General features: G+C 43.9%; 1 pseudogene; it reads right to left on the bottom strand.

Annotated features, from left to right (window-relative positions):
- Positions 1–17,588: 17,588 nt before the first annotated feature.
- LOC148036351 (purine permease 3 pseudogene) lies at positions 17,589–20,205 on the bottom strand (annotated as a pseudogene).
- Between the last annotated feature and the right edge of the window lie 370 nt (positions 20,206–20,575).

Genomic DNA, 20,575 nt, shown 5'->3' with positions numbered 1-20,575 from the left:
CTGGGCCATGCATTCTGTCTGCCCTGGTAAGTCCCCCTTTGGCCTTGCTCTGCTGAGTTGCCCCCTATGGCAAGGATACACTTTTAGTTTGTGGTTTTGTGGGTGAGACTGGTATGCTCACGCTAGAAAAATCGTCCATTGGATCTTCTAGTATGGGTTCAGCATCCTTGAGGTGCTCCTGGGCATCGTTGGCCCACTCCTTGACTTTGGCTATAGCTTCGAGTTGTCGTTTGGGATGGGGATATTCCCCTACCTTGGCACTCCCTAGCTCGGCTGTCGTCGGGGCTGAGGTCTCTGCCTCTGCATCCGAGACCTTGTTTCCAGCAGGCAGAGTCGTAGCACTCTCGATTTTTAGTGCGACTTTAGCTTCCGATCTCTTCTTCTTCTACCTACGGCTTTTCTTCCCTATCGAGGCTGCGTCAAGATTGCTAAGTCCTGACAGAGAGATGCCTGCTTGCCTTGTTTGAGCTCGTATCATAACCTGTAGTGGGATAGGTGTGTCCTCACTATCAAAGGTTTCCACTCCAAATAGTCCCAGAGGTACTGACGGTACGTTGGCAGAGCTAGCTGATGGTTTTCGCCTAGGACAATCAGGAAACAGGTGAGTGATCCCACATTCTGTGCATCGGAGATCCATTTTGTCCTTATTAGCCTGTTCCCTGTCTGGGCAACGTGATGAAATGTGGCCTGGATGACCGCAAGTCCAGCATGTGATCGGATCTTGGCTTGGCCCTCCAAAGCCTTTGCCTCTTCCTCTACCTAATGCCATTGCCAGCACCGATCGATAGTCCATCAGGACTGGGTTGCCCTCCTTGTCATAGGATATGTACGGGTTGACATATGTTTCCTCTTCACTAGGCTCTTCCACATAGTGAACTGGAGCATTGCTCGGTGGTTGGGTTACAAAAGGCCCTGGTGGTCTTGGTATACCTGTTGGGTTCACCTCTAGCCTAGGTACGGCAGGTCTTGAGTCATTTGGTGTAGGGAGCGCCAATTGGGCTCCCCTCCCAAAGAAATTGGGTGGTCTATTACCTAAGTACGGAGGATTGTACTGCTGTGCGTATGAGAATCTCCTCGGCATCCTGCAATGCAATGAATCATGCCCGAATCTACCACAATTTGAGCATGGCCTAGATCTGGGATCTTCGCATTGAGCTGGGAGGTGATTGCCGCCACAATATATACACTGTACATGCGATCGCGCAGGCTTCCTTATCAGTTCCTGTAGTCGTGCAATCTCCATTCTCATCTCTACCATCTCCTGGCCTTGGTCCATACTCTTTCCCTTTTCCTGCACACTAACGGTTGTTTTTTCTCTCGAAATAGTTGATCTCTCTGGATCCCTCTGATTTGCACTTTCTCGGCTAGTAGTCCTCATGCTTCGTTCCCTAAGCTGATCATCTACCCATATTGCCTCTTTGAAAACTCTAGCTAGCACGTCTCGTTGCAAGGTAGAGTTATTGGCCAAAGCCTTGTAGAGCTCCTCACTCCGAATTCCATTCATGAATACTGTAGACACTACCCTCTCAGTAGGTTGTTCATTGGTAGGGATCCTTTTGAATAGGGTACGCACATGAGTGACGTAGTCCCTGACATCTTCCTTCTCCCTTTGGCTGATATTTATTAACCGGACGATGAGGTTGTCAGAATACCTTGCCTCTGAGAATCTCTTGATGAAGAGGGCCTTAAGGTGAGCAAAGTTTGTACATTCTGCGTCATCGAGGCTAGAATACCAGATTCTCCCCTTATCGCCTAAGCACAGGACAAAAGCTTGAGAGCGTTGCGCAAGGTCAGTAAGACCGTTTGCTTTGCATACTTGCTCGAACTGTTCCATGAAGCTGTATGGGTCACTACTAGGCTCATACTTCGCTAGTTGTTTTGCTACGATAGGGATTCTAGCCTACCCTTTAGCCCCTTGCGTGACTCCCAATCCTGAGAGTAGTGCGGTGGCTAGGGCTGTAGCACTCTGCTCAACGGATGTATTGTCCATGAGTTGCTTGGCTACAAGTTCGCTCAATGTTATGTCAGCCTCTGCTGCCCGTTCCTCTCGTCATTCGGTCCAGATGTGGCTACCCTAGCTAGGTCTAGCACCCTTCTAGCCTCGTACATATCTACGTCTTGTTGTAGCTTTCTAGCCCTTTGCTCGTGGTTGTAGGCAATTATGCCTTCTAGTGCTTTCCTGATTGCTGTTCTCTCTTCTTTGAGGCTTGCTACCACTTCTTCCACAGGTGTGCCCTGGATCACGGTCCTATTAAGTAAATCGTAGTCATGGACTAGTTTCTGTACTGAGACTGGGAATTCTCCTAGGTCTAGTCGGTTCTCTTCTTGGTTGCCTCTTGATCCTGACATTGTTTCTGCCTCCAATTCCACAAGGCCGTCGATCAGTTCGAGTAGTTCTGGCAGCGCCCGATCCTCTATGTTGTCGTCTTCTGGATCCTCGCGTCCACTTAACGTCCTCCTGGGTCCTAACCCTATTTGTCTGCTAAGTCTTGGGGTTCACTCCTATTGGTGGGTTCTTTGAATGATTATGTTCGAGTGTATTCCTTGTTATTACAACCAATCCTCAAATTATGTACACTCGGTGTGGTGTCTGTGCCTTCGGTGCGAATCCACGCTTTCTGCTCTTTCAGTGCACAACCAATGTGGCCTACTGTGTGTGCGGGATTACGGCACTCAAGTGCAATGTCAATGCTATCTTCAGCTCTTGGCCACTGGGTATGAGGTCAGCACACGGCTGCCTGGTTAAAATCCGGGTCTCTGCGGCATCTCTCAAGTATGTGGGGGTCTGATGTCTGGTCTGCTATTGCGACTAGGCTACGACAACACACTCTGCTAGGTTTCCTAGCCACAGGGCCAAGTTTTCTATGATTTTCTTGCGCCTACAGGGTCGCACTAGTGTCGGCAACGTGGGTGTGGGCTTAAATTATTAAAATAATGTCAAAAAATGCATTCGTCCAAAATTGGCCGGAATGGCAAGGTCCGAATCCCAGAATTGGCGTCTGAACCATCGAAGTCCGAATGTCTCGTTCGGTCGGGGCGAAGGCCGAATGTTCGAGTCCGAGGGCCGAAGGCTGAATGTCCGAGTCCAAGGGCCGAACTAGAGTTGGGCCGAATGGCCAGGTTCGGGCAGGCCAATTTGGCCGTCCGAACATCGAATGGCCAAATCCCAAATTCGGAGGGGCCGAACCGCCAAAGCCCGAATGCTAGGCCCAAATGGCTAGATGGCCCGAAGGCCAAATTCCGAAGCCTGAAGGCCGATTGGCACGTGGCCAAATGCTCAAAGGACGAACACCGAACCCTAGGTTCGGGGCAGCCAACTGCCCGATTCTAGGGTTCGGACGTCCGAACGAGTCGGGGTCGGTGCACTTCGGACAATGAGAATGGTGCAGAATCTAATGTTTTGCTGACGATTAGCTATTCTAGGCTGTTAAATACACATAAGGGCATGCCAGGGAAGAGATTTGTATACTGTAGCATCCGGGAAGTGTGATCGAAGGGCGTCTGCTCCTCTCCTCTGCTTGTAGCTCTCTCACTCTCTCTTGCTCTCTCTCAACTAAGTCAGAATGCAAATGAGCTCTTCTCCCCTTACCCCAGCCTTACATAGCATTGCCCAACCACTCTCTAACCTTAGAGCCTTTCCCCGTTGCGATTTCCCCCTTAAAAACATGATTTTTTCCTTCTTTTTCTTATTGCAACCAGATTTATAGCAGCAAAAACCCTACCATTTCAGTTTCAAATCTTAATCCTATCCTATCTAATGCTAACAGAAAATCACAAAACCAAGCATGAGTTGTGTTTACCTACTCAAGCACTCATAAAAAAACTCAAAATACTTACTTGTTCCAACGATTAAACCTCCTAAATCTCCTATCTATCTCAAGCACGGTTTCGGGCAAAGGCCCTACTCCTATGCTCGATTTGATATGCGCGGCGCTCAAGGCTCAATTCCGTTGGTCCCGACAACGGAACCAAAATGAAGGGGAGCCACAAGCTCTACCCCGATACCTACAGACCGCTTATTGATCAAGCGTTTCAAGCCGAGCGGCCATGGCTACCTCTCACATAGCCGACGCGCTATGCCTACCTCATGAGTGTAGTGAGCTTACCTTGATGCTCGATTGAGTACCCTCCTCTCTCTTGCACACCGGTAGCTCCACGATCCTTCTGGCAAGCTCAAGCAACCTCAATCCCTCTCCCATGAGCTCCATCCTCCATAGCCGCGCGTGTGAGAAAAGAGAAGAGAAGAGAAGAAAAGAAGAGAAGAGGAGATGGTGAAGAGCTTCACCCTCTTGATCCCTCACTCCCACACACTCACTCCCTCACACTCTCACACTCCCTCTCTCAAGAGCACACACAAGCAAGAAGAAGAGAAGAAGAGAAGAAGAAGAGAGCCACTTTTTGCCACACACAAGAATGAGCTTGTCATTCACTTTTGAACTTTATATACATGCCCTCTCTTCTTTGGGCGGTCATCCCTTTTTTTACAAGGCCGGACATTGACCTAAGCCCATTTCCCATTTCCCACCATTCTAATTTATCCTATTCCCAACTAATGCATACAGTTTGCACAAGAGCGAGCTTGGCACTCTTTTACAAGGATTCGGGAGCGCTTCCACATTTAATGGTGCGCCTTTTACTCTTTTGCTGTCTCGGGGCGACATTGAGACTTTTTGGGGGTTGTGCCCGAACATTTAAATTTATCACGGTCTGATTACCGGCCAAGGCGCCTTTTCCTTCTTTTATCCTGCGTCTTTTTTGCTATTTCCTTTTTTCCATTTTCCTGCTCCTCTGCTCCATTTTCCCGCTCCTCTGTGCTGTGGTAAACACAATGATGGCATAATGTTTAATGAAGCATCTATGAAATGAGGAGAGACCAAGGAAACCATGTAATGAAGTAGTGCTGGATGGAGTGAGCATGTCCTTGACACATTACACCTTTTGGGAATCAGCCTGTATGCCATTTTACTAATAATATATTCCAAGTACTCCACAAATGTCTGCATAAAGATACACTTACTTTCCTTAGCAAAAAGTTGATGCTCTCTTAATATATTAAACAAAAATTGAACTTAAAATTTTTTAACCGATATAGATTATTAAGAATTGGAAATAACCAATTCAAGAACTTATTATCTCACGCTTATCTCTACGAGAAAATATGGCGTGCTAATAATTTAGACTTAACAATTTTACTAGATGAAAACACATTAAGTTATAGAATCAAAGGAAATTTTCGTGCTAGAAATAAAATCGGGATGAAATCTTAGAATTAGATGTTTATACTCTAAAGGATTCATATTCTAGAAAGTCTCGCAATAGTATCTCGACAAGTAACCTTGAAAATCTAGCTACGCACAAATATAAATATTTTGATGAACTTATAAAGATCTATGGAGAATGGTGGGGCTTACCAGATCGTTTAAAAAATTAACTAGAAATCCCTTCTAACATGTGCAAAGTGCTCCTCTTGTGACTTGTTGTAAATGAGGATGCCGTCAAAGAAAATGAGCACAAACTTGAACAAGAAGGGGTGAGGAGATTTATTCATGACGCTCTAAAATATGGCGGGGGTATTTGTCAACCCAAAAGGCATCACTAGAAAATGATAGAGTCCACAATCAGTCTCTTGAAAACCATTTTGATCGAATTACCCTCTCTCGTATGAATCTAATGGTAGTGTGAGCATAGATCAATCTTAGTGAAGAAGCATGCCCCTTTCAACTCATCCAACAAGTCATTAAACTGTGGGATGGGATAGTGGTTCTTCATAGTGATTTTGTTCAAGTCTCTATAGTTGATGCATATGCGAAATGAGCTATCTTTCTTTTTGACTAATAGGACAAGGGGTGCATAAGGGAAAGAACTCGGTTTAATGAAACCCATCTCAAGCAACTCGATCACTTACTTTGCAGTCTCTTCACGTTCACACTTAGAGAGTCTATAAGGTGGCTTGTTCACTAACTTGGAATGGGGCTCTAAATCAAGTGGGTGGTCCACTTGCCTCTTAGAGGGAAGGGCTAGAGGAATCTGAAATAAATCACTATACTCCTCAAAACCATATATTCAAGAATTTTAAAAAATTTATAAAGTTTGAAAATTATTAATGTGATTAATATTTGGACACATGGTCAAATCTTATCTCCTTACTTGAAAGTGAAAATTTCCCTAGATACAATATAAGCAATCCCCCCAAGTTTCACTCTCAAATATGGGATTAAGATTTAGCCATTTGGTCAATTCTCTACTCCTTATTTGAAAGTGAAACTTAGAATATTCCCAAATTCTCTACTATGGTATTTCAAGTAAGGCTTGCAAGGCTCAATCCTTAGATACTTTGGAGGGCTGATCTGAATTTTCCTTATTCAAGTATAAGTCAAAGATCTATGAGCATTTCTTACACTTCCATTTGAGTTGCTTTGCTATAATCTTGGGTAAGTTACTCATGAATATATGTGTGTATCATGTGAGTTCAAAATAATGTATTTTTAAAATACCATTTTTATACATTTTTTACATATATAAGGGTGTAATATAAAGGGCTTATTTACAGATTCAATAGAAAAGGGTTATGTTTTATTTAAGAAAAATTCAAAGATAAATATATTTAGAAATAGGTCTTGAATGCACGTGATGTAGAGGATATATATATAGTAACTTCCTCGAGGCTGTAATGAGTTGAAAATAAGTGTTATCTTGAATTCCCTCTAAGAGGATGAGCTTTCCATGCATTAGAAAATCCATATAGAGTTGAAAGAAGTCCATAGCAAATTTTCCCGATTGTTTCAGCCAATCACAACCCAAGACAACATCAATGGATGGGGACCATATCTAAGGCAATTAGGTCAACTAATACCAAATAATTTTCAACCAAGCATAGGGGGACTGCAAACATACATGTATGCTGATGTCTTCCTCTCCATTTGCTACTTGAACTTTTAGGGGGTGTTGTTAATGGTTGATTTATTGATAAAACTATGAGTAATACCTTATCCATAAGGATAAAGATATGCTTTCCACGAATACTGCCTTGAATACGCAGGGTACTAGGGCTCTGAAACCTATCCAAGCATCCAAGGAGATGGAGCAAAGGAAGGTGGCAGTTAGGTGGGATGTCAATTCAAGTACTTGGAATAGACAATCACCTGAGTAAAAGGGGAACCCATACTCCAGGTCATAGAACTGCTCGTGATCCACATCCTCAACATGTCCATCATTGTCAACAGGTAAGTTATCCTCATCATTGTGCCAATTTTTCATTACATATATGCTATGAACCTTGACCTTCGTTGTCTTCTAAGGACACTTGGAGGCATGGTCGACAGTGTACTTATCCCACTATAAGGATTTGAACTAGTAGCGACACCGATTAGCGACGGCGAGTAGCGGCGTCGCTATTGGCGTCGCTAATATCGTCGCTATTTGCGTCGCAAATAGCGACGCAAATAGCGACGCTCCACAGGGAAAACAGGCCGAAACCGAGCGCGGTTTCATTTCACGTTTGCGGCTTGTGTATTTTGAGAGCGAGAGTGAGGGAGAGAGTGACCGTCGTGAGAGAAGGAGAGGAAGAAGACTTGTCGCCGCCGCCGCCGCCGTTGTTCGCGAAGGAGAGGAGGAGCCTTCATCGCAAAGAGGAGCCGCCCCACACTCGCCATATCTCATCGGTGAGTCTCCCTCTCTCTTTCTTTTGCTTGTTTAAGGTTTAAATCGCTTTTTCTTTTGCTTGTTTAGGAGAGGAAATGAGAGAGAAAGAGAGGGAGAGGGAGAGAGAGGGAGAGAAAGACAAAGAGAGGGAGAGGGAGAGGGAGGGAGAGTGCATTCTTTCTCTCCCTCTCCCTTTTGCTTGTTTAAGGTTTAAATCACTTTCTTTTTTGCTTGTTTAGAAGAGGAAATTTGAGAGAAATAGATAAAGAGAGAAAGAGAGGGAGAGGGAGATAAAGAGAAAGACAGGGAGAGGGAGAGGGAGAGGGAGGGGGAGGAAATGAGAGAGGGAGAGAAAGAGAAAGAGAGGGAGAGGGAGGGAGAGTGCATTCTCTCTCTCCCTCTCCCTTTTGCTTGTTTAATGTTTAAATCACTTTCTTTTTTGCTTGTTTAGGAGAGGAAATAAGAGAGAAAGAGAGAAAGAGAGGGAGAGGGAGAGGGAGGGGAAGGAAATGAGAGAGGGAGAGAAAGAGAAAGAGAGGGAGAGGGAGAGGGAGGGAGAGTGCATTCTCTCTCTCCCTCTCCCTTTTACTTATTTAATGTTTAAATCACTTTCTTTTTTGCTTGTTTAGGAGAGGAAATGAGAGAGAAAGAGAGAAAGAGAGGGACAGGAGAGAGAGGGAGAGAAAGAGAGGGAGAGCGAGAGGGAGGGGAAGGAAATGAGAGAGGGAGAGAAAGAGAAAGAGAGGGAGAGGGAGAGGGAGAGGGAGAGGGAGGGAGAGTGCATTCTCTCTCTCCCTCTCCCTTTTGCTTATTAAAGGTTTAAATCACTTTCTTTTTTGCTTGTTTAGGAGAGGAAATGAGAGAGAAAGAGAGAAAGAGAGGGAGAGGGAGAGGGAGGGGAAGGAAATGAGAAAGGGAGAGAAAGAGAAAGAGAGGGAGAGGGAGAGGGAGAGGGAGAGGGAGAGGGAGAGGGAGGGAGAGTGCATTCTCTCTCCCTCTCCCTTTTGCTTATTTAATGTTTAAATCACTTTCTTTTTTGCTTTTTTAGGAGAGGAAATGAGAGAGAGAGAGAAAGAGAGGGAGAGGGAGAGAGAGGGAGAGAAAGAGAGGGAGAGGGAGAGGGAGAGGGAGGGGAAGGAAATGAGAGAGGGAGAGAAAGAGAAAGAGAGCGAGAGGGAGAGGGAGAGGGAGGGAGAGTGCATTCTCTCTCTCCCTCTCCCTTTTTCTTATTAAAGGTTTAAATCACTTTCTTTTTTGCTTGTTAGGAGAGGAAATGAGAGAGAAGGAGAGAAAGAGAGGGAGAGGGAGAGGGAGAGAGAGGGAGAGAGAGAGAAAGAGAGGGAGAGGGAGAGGGAGAGGGAGAGGGAGGAAATGAGAGAGGGAGAGAAAGAGAAAGAGAAAGAGAGGGAGAGGGAGAGGGAGAGAGAGAGGGAGGGAGAGTGCATTCTCTCTCTCCCTCTCCCTTTTGCTTTTGGAGAGTGTTAAGATATATTGTGAGAGGGAGAGGAAATGCGAGAGAAAGAGAAAGAGAGGGAGGGAGAGGGAGAGAAAGAGAAAGATAACATATATTGGAATGATAGCATATCCATGATTATGGTAATGGTATCCACTTTGCTTTTTTTATGGGTACCATTACATCGACTCCTTAAGAGGGCTAAAAATTAGTCATACACTTTATAACGTCTAATTAGGAGATTTAAGATGCACAATAATAGACTTATCGATAATGGTATGCAATGTGCTTTGCCATGGGCCACGTACATTGGTGACTCTTTAAGATGGCTTAAAATTGATCATATCCTTCATAATGTCCAAGTAGGGGATCTAATTGTGATATGCATAATTCATTGTTTTTGTATTTACTTTATAGGCATAAAAATTTAGAAATCATGCCAACTAGTCAACAGAAGGACTAAAAGAAAATGATACCCTAGCTAATGGTCATTATGGTACTTCATCAAAATGAACCCAAAAGTATTGTTATAGAAGAAGAATCCCTTAAATTGAGTATAGGATATTTTCTCTCAGGTCTTATGACTATGAGTAGAATTGATTGAAACAAATTTTATTACTATAGTTGATAAATTTCATAGATGGCTTTAATTTTAATACACGATCCTAGGACAAAAAAACCACATTTCTAAGATGCTTTTTGTTGAGAGTGATTTATTATTAGACTAAGAGATCCTCAATGATGCTCATAAATGGATTACTTATACTCAAACCCCTCTAGTGTAGTTTTTTACAATAACGAATAATTATCTACCGGGACAAACAAATCCTTGAGCATGATATAGGGCCGAGATATAACATCAATAAATCTCTCAACTACTATGTACAATGCAAGATTTATGGTCAACTTGCAACTTGACATACATCTCCATAAAGCTATCCATTTAAGCCTCGTTTGCTGTAATGTAGATAAGATGGAAAACGAAGAAGGTATTATTGTTCAAGATCGCGAGGCGTATCTTAATCAGTGTATCCCATGTCCTTGCTCTCAATGCAAGTTAGCAATTAGACGAAAACGCCGATTGTCTATAGAACACGTACGACGATTTGGCGAGTTTCAATCTGAGATCATTGATCAGACAATTGCAGATTTTCAGCAAACAGTAATTTGAAGTTAATATTAATCATGCATTGTACTCGCAAGCTAATTGAAAACCATACACAATAAGATTGGGTCTTGTTGGCAAATTTTCTATCCAGGGGGGTGATGTCTCGACCCAAGGGGGAGTGCACCCTTTGCGGCCAATTAGAAGAGTTCGTGGACGTGCGATGGATGGATTGCAAGAGTCAATCCACCACTCACAAGGCCCATCTATACCGTCAATGCCAGAGGAGACAGACAACCTTTCCGACCTACCTACAATCTTGGAGCCTGAGATGGAGGCAATGATCGATGCATTGATTCCCATGGATGTCGAGACATCTGACCCACTTAGAGAGGAAGCATCCATACCATTATATGATGGGTGCCGAGTATCTCAGTTGAAGACATTGCTTGCACTCTTAAGTGTGCAAACAAAATACGGGTGGAGCGATACGAGTGTGACCAAGTTATTTAGGTACCTTGCACATAAGCTTCATTGATTTTTTTTTGACACTATTATTACAAACATTTCTGCTTTTTCAAGGTGTTTTATGATTTTTTTCAGGTTATTGAAATATCATATATTACCACCTACAAATACCATGCCTGAGTCTCGTGATGATGCACGATATATTTTACGGAAGCTTGGCATGGACTACAATAACATCCATGCATGTATCAACAGCTGCATACTGTTTCGAGATGAATACGAGAGTCACACCTGTGGGGACGTCTACTCCAGTTACTCCGGCTTTTGTGCAGCCGTCAGCAGGTAGCACCCCTTTTGGTGGCACTCCGAGAGAGGTTACCCCCGTCGGTACACGGGATGTAGAGGGGTCTCTTGGATATGCCCAGGAGCGTGGACGGAGATGGGAGAGGACCCATCTTAGGCAGACTCCTAGGGTTTATGGATATCTGGTTGATAGTAGGTCAGGAGCCATCATCATGAATGATGAGGGGAGGAGGGTGATGGCTCGCATGAGAGAGTTGTGCCAACAAGTTTTTCGGCACAACGTCCTGGATCATTGGAAGAACATACTGGAGGGGAGCAAGGACTACATAGTAGCATCCTTGCACGAGGAGTTTCCGGTGCCAGCCACAATAGATAGATTCTCTACGGGCTGGATGATGAATTGCATGTGTGCATACATGTCACATAGACGATCCGACGCACGCAAGGCAATCAAGAGTGGGGCTGCAAAGCCCGAGTGGTTAGATGCAGACGACTGGCGCCAACTAAGGGAGGAGGCTACAGATTCGCCAGGACGTTGGAGTCAGCAGTGGGAGGCGGCGAGGGCACGACTCGAGACCAGAGTAGTCCATCATCTTGGGAGTGGCGGCCACAGGACATATTTGGAGGACTTTGTAAGTTTCTCTTTTGTTTAGTTTGTTTGTTTTTCTGAAATATTCTTTCTACTAACAATCATGTTTCTAACGGTTAGCATTTTGTTTTCTTTGCAGCACTCCATTACAAATCGCGATCCGCAAGGCCTTGAGACTCGATATGCAGAGAGGCACGGTCTCAATGCATTGATCGACCGATTGTATAGACGCGGCGGCCCTGCAAGTCACTCATCTTTCTTGTCCGTAGTTACCATGAGATATTTGAATGCATTATTGTATGGTGGATTGATGTGTTGTTTCTTTTTCTGCAGAATTTGTTCGATGCTCCTTTGCGGCGGGACGAGCTTTCGAGGGACGAGGATTTGTAGCTCGCCCTTGGATCCTTGGAGCTCACACACCTTTATTTTTTAGTCGCCTGATCTATGTAGACATTTTCTATGTATTAGTGATATCCTATCATGATTGTACCAATCGCTTTTTATGCGATCATGTATTTATTTCATGTATCAGTTTTATGATTTCAGTATACATTCTTTTTGTTTGCAAGAGCTTTGTATACAGTAGTGCAGAAACTATTTTGTATGGCTCTCATACAGCACACAGTGCTATATGTGGCAGGGCAGCTTGCGTCACAAATTTAGTGGTTGCATCGCTATATGCGTCGCATTTGCGATGCATATAGTGACGCATATAGCAACACTAATAGCGACGTTTCTATGGCGTCGTAAATAACGATGCTTTTTGCGACGATGGGGGCCAATTTTGTTGTTTGTATTTTCGTCGCTTTAAACATCGGTATAAGGTCTATATCTTGTAGTGTCCCCACATTTAAAACATAGGCCTTTTCCCTTTCGTTCTTTCACAATATCCGATGAAATGAACCCTTGTCCACTAGAGCCATTCAAGGGTGATGGATTGGAGTGTGTATTTTTAGCATATTTACTCTCAGCATTAGAGCCAAATGCTATCCCAAAAGTGCCATGTTTTCTTTCAACATGGAAGGGGAGGTAAGTGAATATTTTGGGATTTCTGTTATGTATGGACTTTCCTCTAAAACCATCTCCATATGGGGCTGATCTCGAAGGGGTATGGGGCTATCCATAACCTTGCTAAAAACTTTCATTCTTACAGTACATCTTTGCATATCTTTCAGCCAATTCAATTGCATCAAGTAGTGTGGCAGGATTTTGAGCCATGAAATCCATTGATAGGACCAGTTCCAACCCATAGATGTAATTATGCAATTTGGCATAATCACTAATGCTCTCCACATATACAGTCAAGTTCATAAACTGATTTGTGTACTCTCGCATAGTGAGATTATGTTAAGAGTGTACCATTGTCTTTCCAACTGCTCTTTTTCCACGTGGGATACAAATACTTGAACCATATGCATTTTAAAGTCTTCCCAATCAATGAACTATTGGTTCTCTCCTCAATTGATATAGCATCACTATATGTGGACAAATCCTTCCAAGTGGAGAGAAGAAAATATAATTTTTAGATCATGAGTGTGGGGGTAGATATTGAAGTAGGACTCTAACTTAGAGTTCCATTCCTCCAAGTTTGATGGGGAGGGAGATCGCCAATTGTACTTGATGAGTAATATGGAGATCATGAGGGCCTTGCTGCCCATGAAACCCTTGTTGTCCATACATACCATGATGGCCATACATACCTTGTTGCCCATACATACCATGTTGTGCATTTATCCCATTTCCATTATAGCCATGCTACCCATGATTGCCATGCTGTTGGCCATTAATACCATACTTTCCATGATGGGGCTGATTTATTTAAGCTCCATTGGGGCTTCGAGGGAGATTAGGGGAGCTTGTACCAATGGTGGGAGAGGGCCTCACTGAAGGGTTGGCTACATGGTTGATGGGGGAGCTCAACAAAGGCTCATTATGAGCATTAGAGAGTTCACCAACCTCATAAGTAGAAGGGGGAATACCCTTAGATCCAAGAATACCTTGTGAACCATCCAGTGGCTCTAGTGGTGGAGGGTGTCGAGACTCACACTTGGATTCATTTGCCTTCTCTTGGGATGAAGTTGTAGCTAGCTAAGCTACAAGAGTGGTGAGTTTCTTTAAGGTTTGTTGATTCCTAGAGTTTGAGAGGGTCGTTTGCTCAATTGATTAATCAAATTTAGACATCATTTGGTAGTGGTTGGTGACCACGTCACACATGAGATTCACTAGTAGTAATAAGGTGACGTCACCTGCGTGCAATAAATATATGAAAATACCCCTTATCTACCCCCTATTTATGGGACCTTACCTTATAAAATGTACATTCCTTGCCTTATTTAAACCCCTCCCTTACACTCACGTGGTACCATACGATAAAACCTAGTGGATCCTCTGGGCCATGTCATTATACCTCTCCCACGTGATGAAGCTCATGCTGACATAAAGTATGGTTGAGAAGGCTATAGGGATCCAAATTGGGCACTTCCTCATGCATATCACCATGGTAATCTTGTTCCAAGCTGGATTCATCATTCATGGAGATCCTGGAGTCTCTAACCTCCCTTTAGAGTTCTTCATGGACCTTACTTTTGCCTTTCCGACTAGCTATTTGGATGCAGTTCATAGGACCCATTATCAGTAAATGGTTTGTAACTTTTGGTGGGAAACTCCAATCGGTGAGATATTTGATTCAAATCAAAGGGAGAAAGCCCTCTTTGAGATGAGATATTAAGTTTGGTGATAGAAAATTATCAGAATTTTTTGCAATTGGATTTTTGTGTCTGTCCTAGAGTGGTATGCACCCTATCCACAGTGACCTCAGTGCGCAAAAATGGCCATAACTTTCAGACCGTAGCTTTGATTGGGGAGATTGTTTATCCAAAATAGAGGAAAAAAAGCCCTTGTTGAGAGGAGCTATAGAGTGTAATACAATTTTTTTGGTAATTTAATTGTTATTACTGTCCTAATTGACTATAACTAAAAACATTGTTTGTCCCTTGATGCAAATACACTATGAATGGCTCATAGATTGAGGGGCCTAGGAAACATCATAAATAGCATATTGAGCATACTGAACACAATCCCAACACATTTACATGTCCATATACTCTATCATCACTGCATAAGTGGAGCTTACTACCATACATCTCTTCTGACTACATATACCTTAAGTGTCATACATGGGTATCATAAGCACTGAAAGGCTGTCCCAAAAGGGATTATTTCATCAAGAGTGGTGGTGACCATAGGAGAGTACTTTCACCTACATACAAGTATCAGGCTACGGATCACGTGGAGGTGGGCGAAGCTTCCCTTGCGGCATCGGGCTGTGTACCCCTTCAAGGTCTTGTGGTAAGGGAGGGTCACCTCTCTTTTGGCTTGCCACCTCACTTGGCATTATCCTTTTTCCTCAGTTGGAGTATACATGGCATGAGCCATTTTTAAATAAAAAATTAGCATGAGATGCATTTGAATGAAAACTTTGGGTTGTTTCATGAGATGCAAGGACTTGGATAGGGATTACCTTGGTAGTCTAGTGACTCACTAGCTACTACTTATCCGTTTACAAAGGCTCATTTCTCACTTGGAATTAATCCAAATCACAAAGATCAAGAAGAAGTCAATCTTAGCAAATGCAATTGATTTAGGATTAGTTATAATGCATTAGGAGGCAAATGGATATTATCAGCGGCATATGCATACAATAATGGATTGAACTAGTGAATCCTATGCAATCTTAATCTCTCTAACAAAAGGAATTAAGCTCGACAAGTGGATTAAGATGAGAGATTGAGATCAGATTGACATATCTCTTCAATGTTTGGAGAAGACGGTTGAAGCATGATCCACCATGATGCCAATTTCTCCATCAAGCAAGCTCGATTTCTTGGAGAAGACGATTGAAGCAAGCTCGATTTGAATGCTTCCACTGATGATAGGGACTCCTAAGCTTATACCAAGCTTAACCTTCAGTGATGGAAAGCTTCAAAGAGAGTTTTCGTGGTTACCCACAAAGAATTCCTTGCATGTTGAGCTCTAATGTCTTCAATCTAGGTAAAAGGGGGTAAAAGAGGCTAAAGGATCTCTTGAGGGTTGAGCTTCTAGAGGTTGTGGACTGAATTAAGAACTTGGGCTGAGATTTTAATGGCCATCCCCAAGCAGTGTACAATAGGGTGCTTTACTAAGAAGAATGCTAGCAAGAGGGGGTAGGAGGAGGCCAAGTTTGCCAAAGGAGGGAAGTATTGGATGCCCCAGGGATTCCTTGCACCAAGACTAGTAGGCAAAGAGTAGAGACTGAGGAGGAGGTCGCTCAGCACAAAATGCGCCACATGCTTGCTGTCCAGGTGGCTTGAAAATTGGGTGCAAGGGTACTTGGCACATGGAGAATCACTCTAAGAAGCTTGTGGAGCAGTTGAAGGTTGGGGTTGAAGGTTGGTTGTAGCAAGAGGAAGAGATTTAGGGGTAGTCCCACCATGGGAAAGAGAGAGAAGTCTAGAGCAAAAAGTAACTATGATTTTACCCTCCTCTAAAAACTTGAATCTCCAACTTGCCCCCTCGAACCCCTAAAATTTGCATGAAACGAAGTGATGACTTGCTAAGTTATCCATTTTATCTCCAAGTATGTATGAGTCTCCAGCCATAGCTTCTACTTGCTCCAAAAAGCTGAGACTAATTGTGGTCCTTCTTGCTGTACCTGTACCTGTAACTTGAGTAACTAGGGTTTGGGATTTGAAAAGAAACTAAATGGAGAAAAAGGAAATGAGAAAAGGACCAAAGCATGATGCTTTGATACAACTTGAAATGAATGAAGCTAAGATGAGAGACAAGAATGAGATGAAGAGAGAGAAACAGAGAAAGAAAAGAAACAAAGACTAGAAGGGGAGAGAGAAAGTCAAAAAAGAGGGGAGAAAGGGGGAGGAAGTCATGGAAGTTGGAGATGAAGGTGAAGAGTATGTTCTTGATAATAACTGGTTGCCCTAAATTGGGACTCTTACACGTTATATACCCCAGTTAGTGTGACTGGGTGTCTAACCCCTAGTTCCTATGTATCTTGCTTGTTACAAAGAGAGAGAGAGAGAGAGAGAGAGAGAGAGAGAGAGATGATATTACCGAAAACTCCATAGACACACACGCCTCTACAAGTACACCTCTCTCCACCTCTTCTTTTTTTGCTAGAGAGGCTGGTTGACCTTTTTCTTGGTTTGGGAGTTACTAAGCCAAAGCTTTAAATTATAAATAATAAAGATAAAGAGAAATATATTACATGCGTGCAAGAATTATTCCATACATTTATTTATAGTCTTGAATTTAAAAACCAAGAGATTTTATAAAGACAACCTTAGGCTACTACCTTGGAAGATTGTATGGACCTACCCTTTTCAACCTTTTGACATTACTACTTGGTTCATATTTCTCTAGGTTTAATACTTCCTTGATTTTGGTTGTACTTTTCTCAAGAAGAGCTAGCTATGACCCTCTTCACATTATTTGCTTTTGATAAGTGCCATTGATCTAGACTCTAATGGGATTAGAGGCCCCACAAGAGATAGCCTTGGGGCATGCTAGTGCTCCATTGGAGTAGGAGCTTGTTGCATCATATAGGAGATGCATAGGTTTGTGTGTACCTCTGAATGATGTATGATATTTGGCTATGGATTATTCACATTTGTGGTATGCCTTATAATGCGACCATTACAGTTGTGATGTGTGTGATACGAGTAATTTTTTATATGAGATCGGTGCCCAATCCCATGCCAATCACTTTAGGCTGGTCGCTTTCTCCCGAAATCAGTCAGCCATCGGCTAATTAAACTAAAATCGAAACCATTTCAATCGTGATATTAGGTGTCTGAGCTGTGTGCCATCTCTGCAACTCGGAGGATTGAGGCCGATTAGTGAGATACACTAGTGTTAATGTATTATTACATGTCCAAAGAAGAAAACGAGGATAAATTACAAACACACATCTCTAACGAATCAAGCTATGCAGGCCTCTAATGAATCAAGTTATTGGTGAAGGCATGCGCCTTTCGCTAGCCAGGCTGAGGAGGAGAAGCTGAAATGAGCTCTACAGGTCCCTCTGTCTCTAATTTATGTTGTGTACTTGTCTGCGAGTCCAACAAGCCGCCATAGATGTAAGACATGAAGCCCCAGACGGCCAAGAATGTGGAGACGCCCTTGACGACATTGAAAGAGTCGTGGAAGATGAAGACGGCCAAGATGGGGACGATGGGGAGGGTGGCGGTGGTAAAGAGGCAGGAAAGGAGGGAGGAGGAGAGGGAGGTGACGCCGAAGACGCCCAGGAAGAAGGCTTGCCATGAGAGGGCGGACAAGAGCAGGGTGGCCACATAGGCCCCGCGGCCTGCATGGAAGGTTCGATACTCGGCCTGCATGATAGAGAAGCTGCCAGCAGCAGCCATGCCGACCATGGCGAATAAGGTCGAAACCACAGACGAGCCCAGCTGTAGGTAGATCACCAGCGGGAAGGAGCTGCCTGCAGCTAGGTAGTTGCTATTATTATTATTATGTCAATTGCTACATATTTTAAAAGCTTCGTGATTTATAAAATGAAAATATTGTGCCTTAAATGACAACTTGAGAAAATATGCATTAACACATATAGGAGGAGTGTTCATTGGAGATCGACCTTCAATGAGCAATGTTCAACAAAAAAAAACGAGGTTTAATGTAAATTTCATAAAAACCTACAAATTTTATAGAGGAATATTCAAAGCCATGAATTTTATAAAATTTATCCTTGTGAAGATGATAAATAAGCGTACTATGTAGTTTGATTAGAAATAGCTTTGAAATATTGAGTAAAATTGTTTTTGTGAACACTACTGGTTTTGGTGTATTTTCCCTACTTGAATTTCCAAAGCTTCAGGTAAATTCAAGTTTGTTTTGATGAAAACCTATTATGTTTCAAAATAGTCTAATTATAAATCGAGTACTCTTGTCCAAAAACCAATCTCATTTTACTGAGTTGCATTCGGCTTTGGTGTGGGGAGGGGAGGTAGCCCAACTCTCCCTACAAACATGTTGTTGCAGCCACAAGAGGTAAAGGGGAGTGGGGTTTCGATATGCCTCAACTACCCCCACAAACATAGGTAAAAATTGGAGTTTTATCATTGTGTCAACATGGGGTTAACAGCTAGCAATGATACCTATTGGTTCAAGTAAAGGGTAGTGCAATTCTGGAGGGATCATAGGGAGAAGCTTGACAAAATGCCGAGGAATCATGGGAGAAGCTTGACAAAATGCCAGCATATGTTGTTTAGAGCTGAATCATAGTGTAAGTGCTATCCTTGGATTTGAGATTAGGGGAAACCTTACACTAAGTCCTGCCATGCCTGGCGTGACCCGGCTCTCAAAAGTTTTCCTAGTTCCCAAAGGTGGGGAAAGAAGTATTTTCAAAAGCACACAACATGGGAAGTTGCGCAACATTCCCGAAGAAATCGTGATTCTGAGTCTGATACGGAATGTTAAAAACATTTCTGGATATAAAAATGGCAAGCACGTGCAATCTAATTCATGCATCGATATTTCCCGTGAACGCTGGAGTCTGGTCGGCCCGTTCTACGTAAAGTCAAAATAGAACTTGCCTGCCTTGCCCGGCGAGCCAATGTGGGCGTAGGCCAGCTCGGTGACGGAGAGCACGAGCCCGTACAGCGCGGCACCCAACAGAGCGGCGACGAAGCCGATGACGTACTGCCGGCCGGTGATATGCGGGGGCCGGTCCGCCCTGGACTGCAGCCCCAGGATCACGGCGCTGGTGGTGACAATGACGGCGGCGTTGACGGCCCACCCGGTGAGGCGACGACGGAGGAGGGCGGCGGAGGAGGCGATGTTGAAGGCCAGCAGGGTGGCGTTCAGGAGGCTGTTGGTGGAGGCCGGAAGGTACGACAACCCCCATGAGAATAGCAGGTTGTCCACCCCGAGAAGCAGCCCGATCACCAGCGACCACAGCAGCAGCCGCCTGCGGTACATGCTTGATAACGTAGCGCCGCCAACCGCGCCGGCGCTCCAGCTAGTATGATCGCCTCTATTACAGCGCCCCGCCAAGATAGCCGCCGGGATCACAAGGACCGGGCAGCCGGCCGTTTGCAGCCAAGCGTAGATCCACCTGTCGTTCCCTCCTTGGACGAAATAGAAGCGGCCCAGTAGCGACCCAGCCGAGCCGCCCACCAGGCTCCCCGTCGCGCTTATCGTCATCAGCACCCAGTACCATAACACAGGCTTCCCAAACCACAGCATTCTATTCTTTAATGACTTCTTCTTCTTCTTCCCTCCCTCTAGATCTGGTATTGATCTTATAATATTTCCACCCCCAATCTTGTCGCCATATCTGGAGGGACTGATCCTATCGGCTGCCAGCTCCGCTCCTTCATTCTTGTCACCATATAATCTGGAGGGACTGATCCTACCAGCTGCCTCCGCTTCTTCATTCAGACTGGCTTCAATATTAATAGCGCTTTTGCTACCATCGCTAGAGGAGCTTCCCACAATCTGCACCTTCGATCCTTCCATTGTGACGTAATATGAGTAAAGGCAATGGTAGGTAAGCAAGCGTTTCCAGCGAGCAAATCAAGGCGATGAAGTTGTCCCCAATGTGTTATCATATGGACTCAAGAAGCTTGATGTCGTCTGCTTCACTCCTTCCATAACTTAGTATCAGTTATAGAAGGCAATACAAGCGAGCATTCTACAAAAGTCACAAACCTTCTTACTCACAACACGTCAAGGCGTCGATAAAGACAGCTGCTTATAGTTGATAGGATCGTATAAACTCAAGAAGATGCCTTCATTTCCAATCTTGAGTTTTATGTAAGCACGGCTGCCAATTCAAAGCAGAATAAGCCGTTGAAGGTCTTCACGCTCTGTATGAGGCTCATGCATTCATCTGAGGCTCAAGAAGCACTCTTCTGCTTAATCACAGTCTACAGATGGACGACCCCGAACGCTATATGATCACGAGTCTCCCTCAATATCTCATCTTATTACTCACGACATAATATGT

This window comes from Lygodium microphyllum, chromosome 5, assembly GCF_053477565.2.
Source record: "Lygodium microphyllum isolate KBCC chromosome 5, Lygodium_microphyllum_v1.1.10, whole genome shotgun sequence".
NCBI classification, from domain to species: Eukaryota; Viridiplantae; Streptophyta; class Polypodiopsida; order Schizaeales; family Lygodiaceae; genus Lygodium; species Lygodium microphyllum.
The sequence above is the reverse complement of the archived record's forward strand: the minus strand, read 5'-3'. Positions and strand labels throughout refer to the sequence as shown.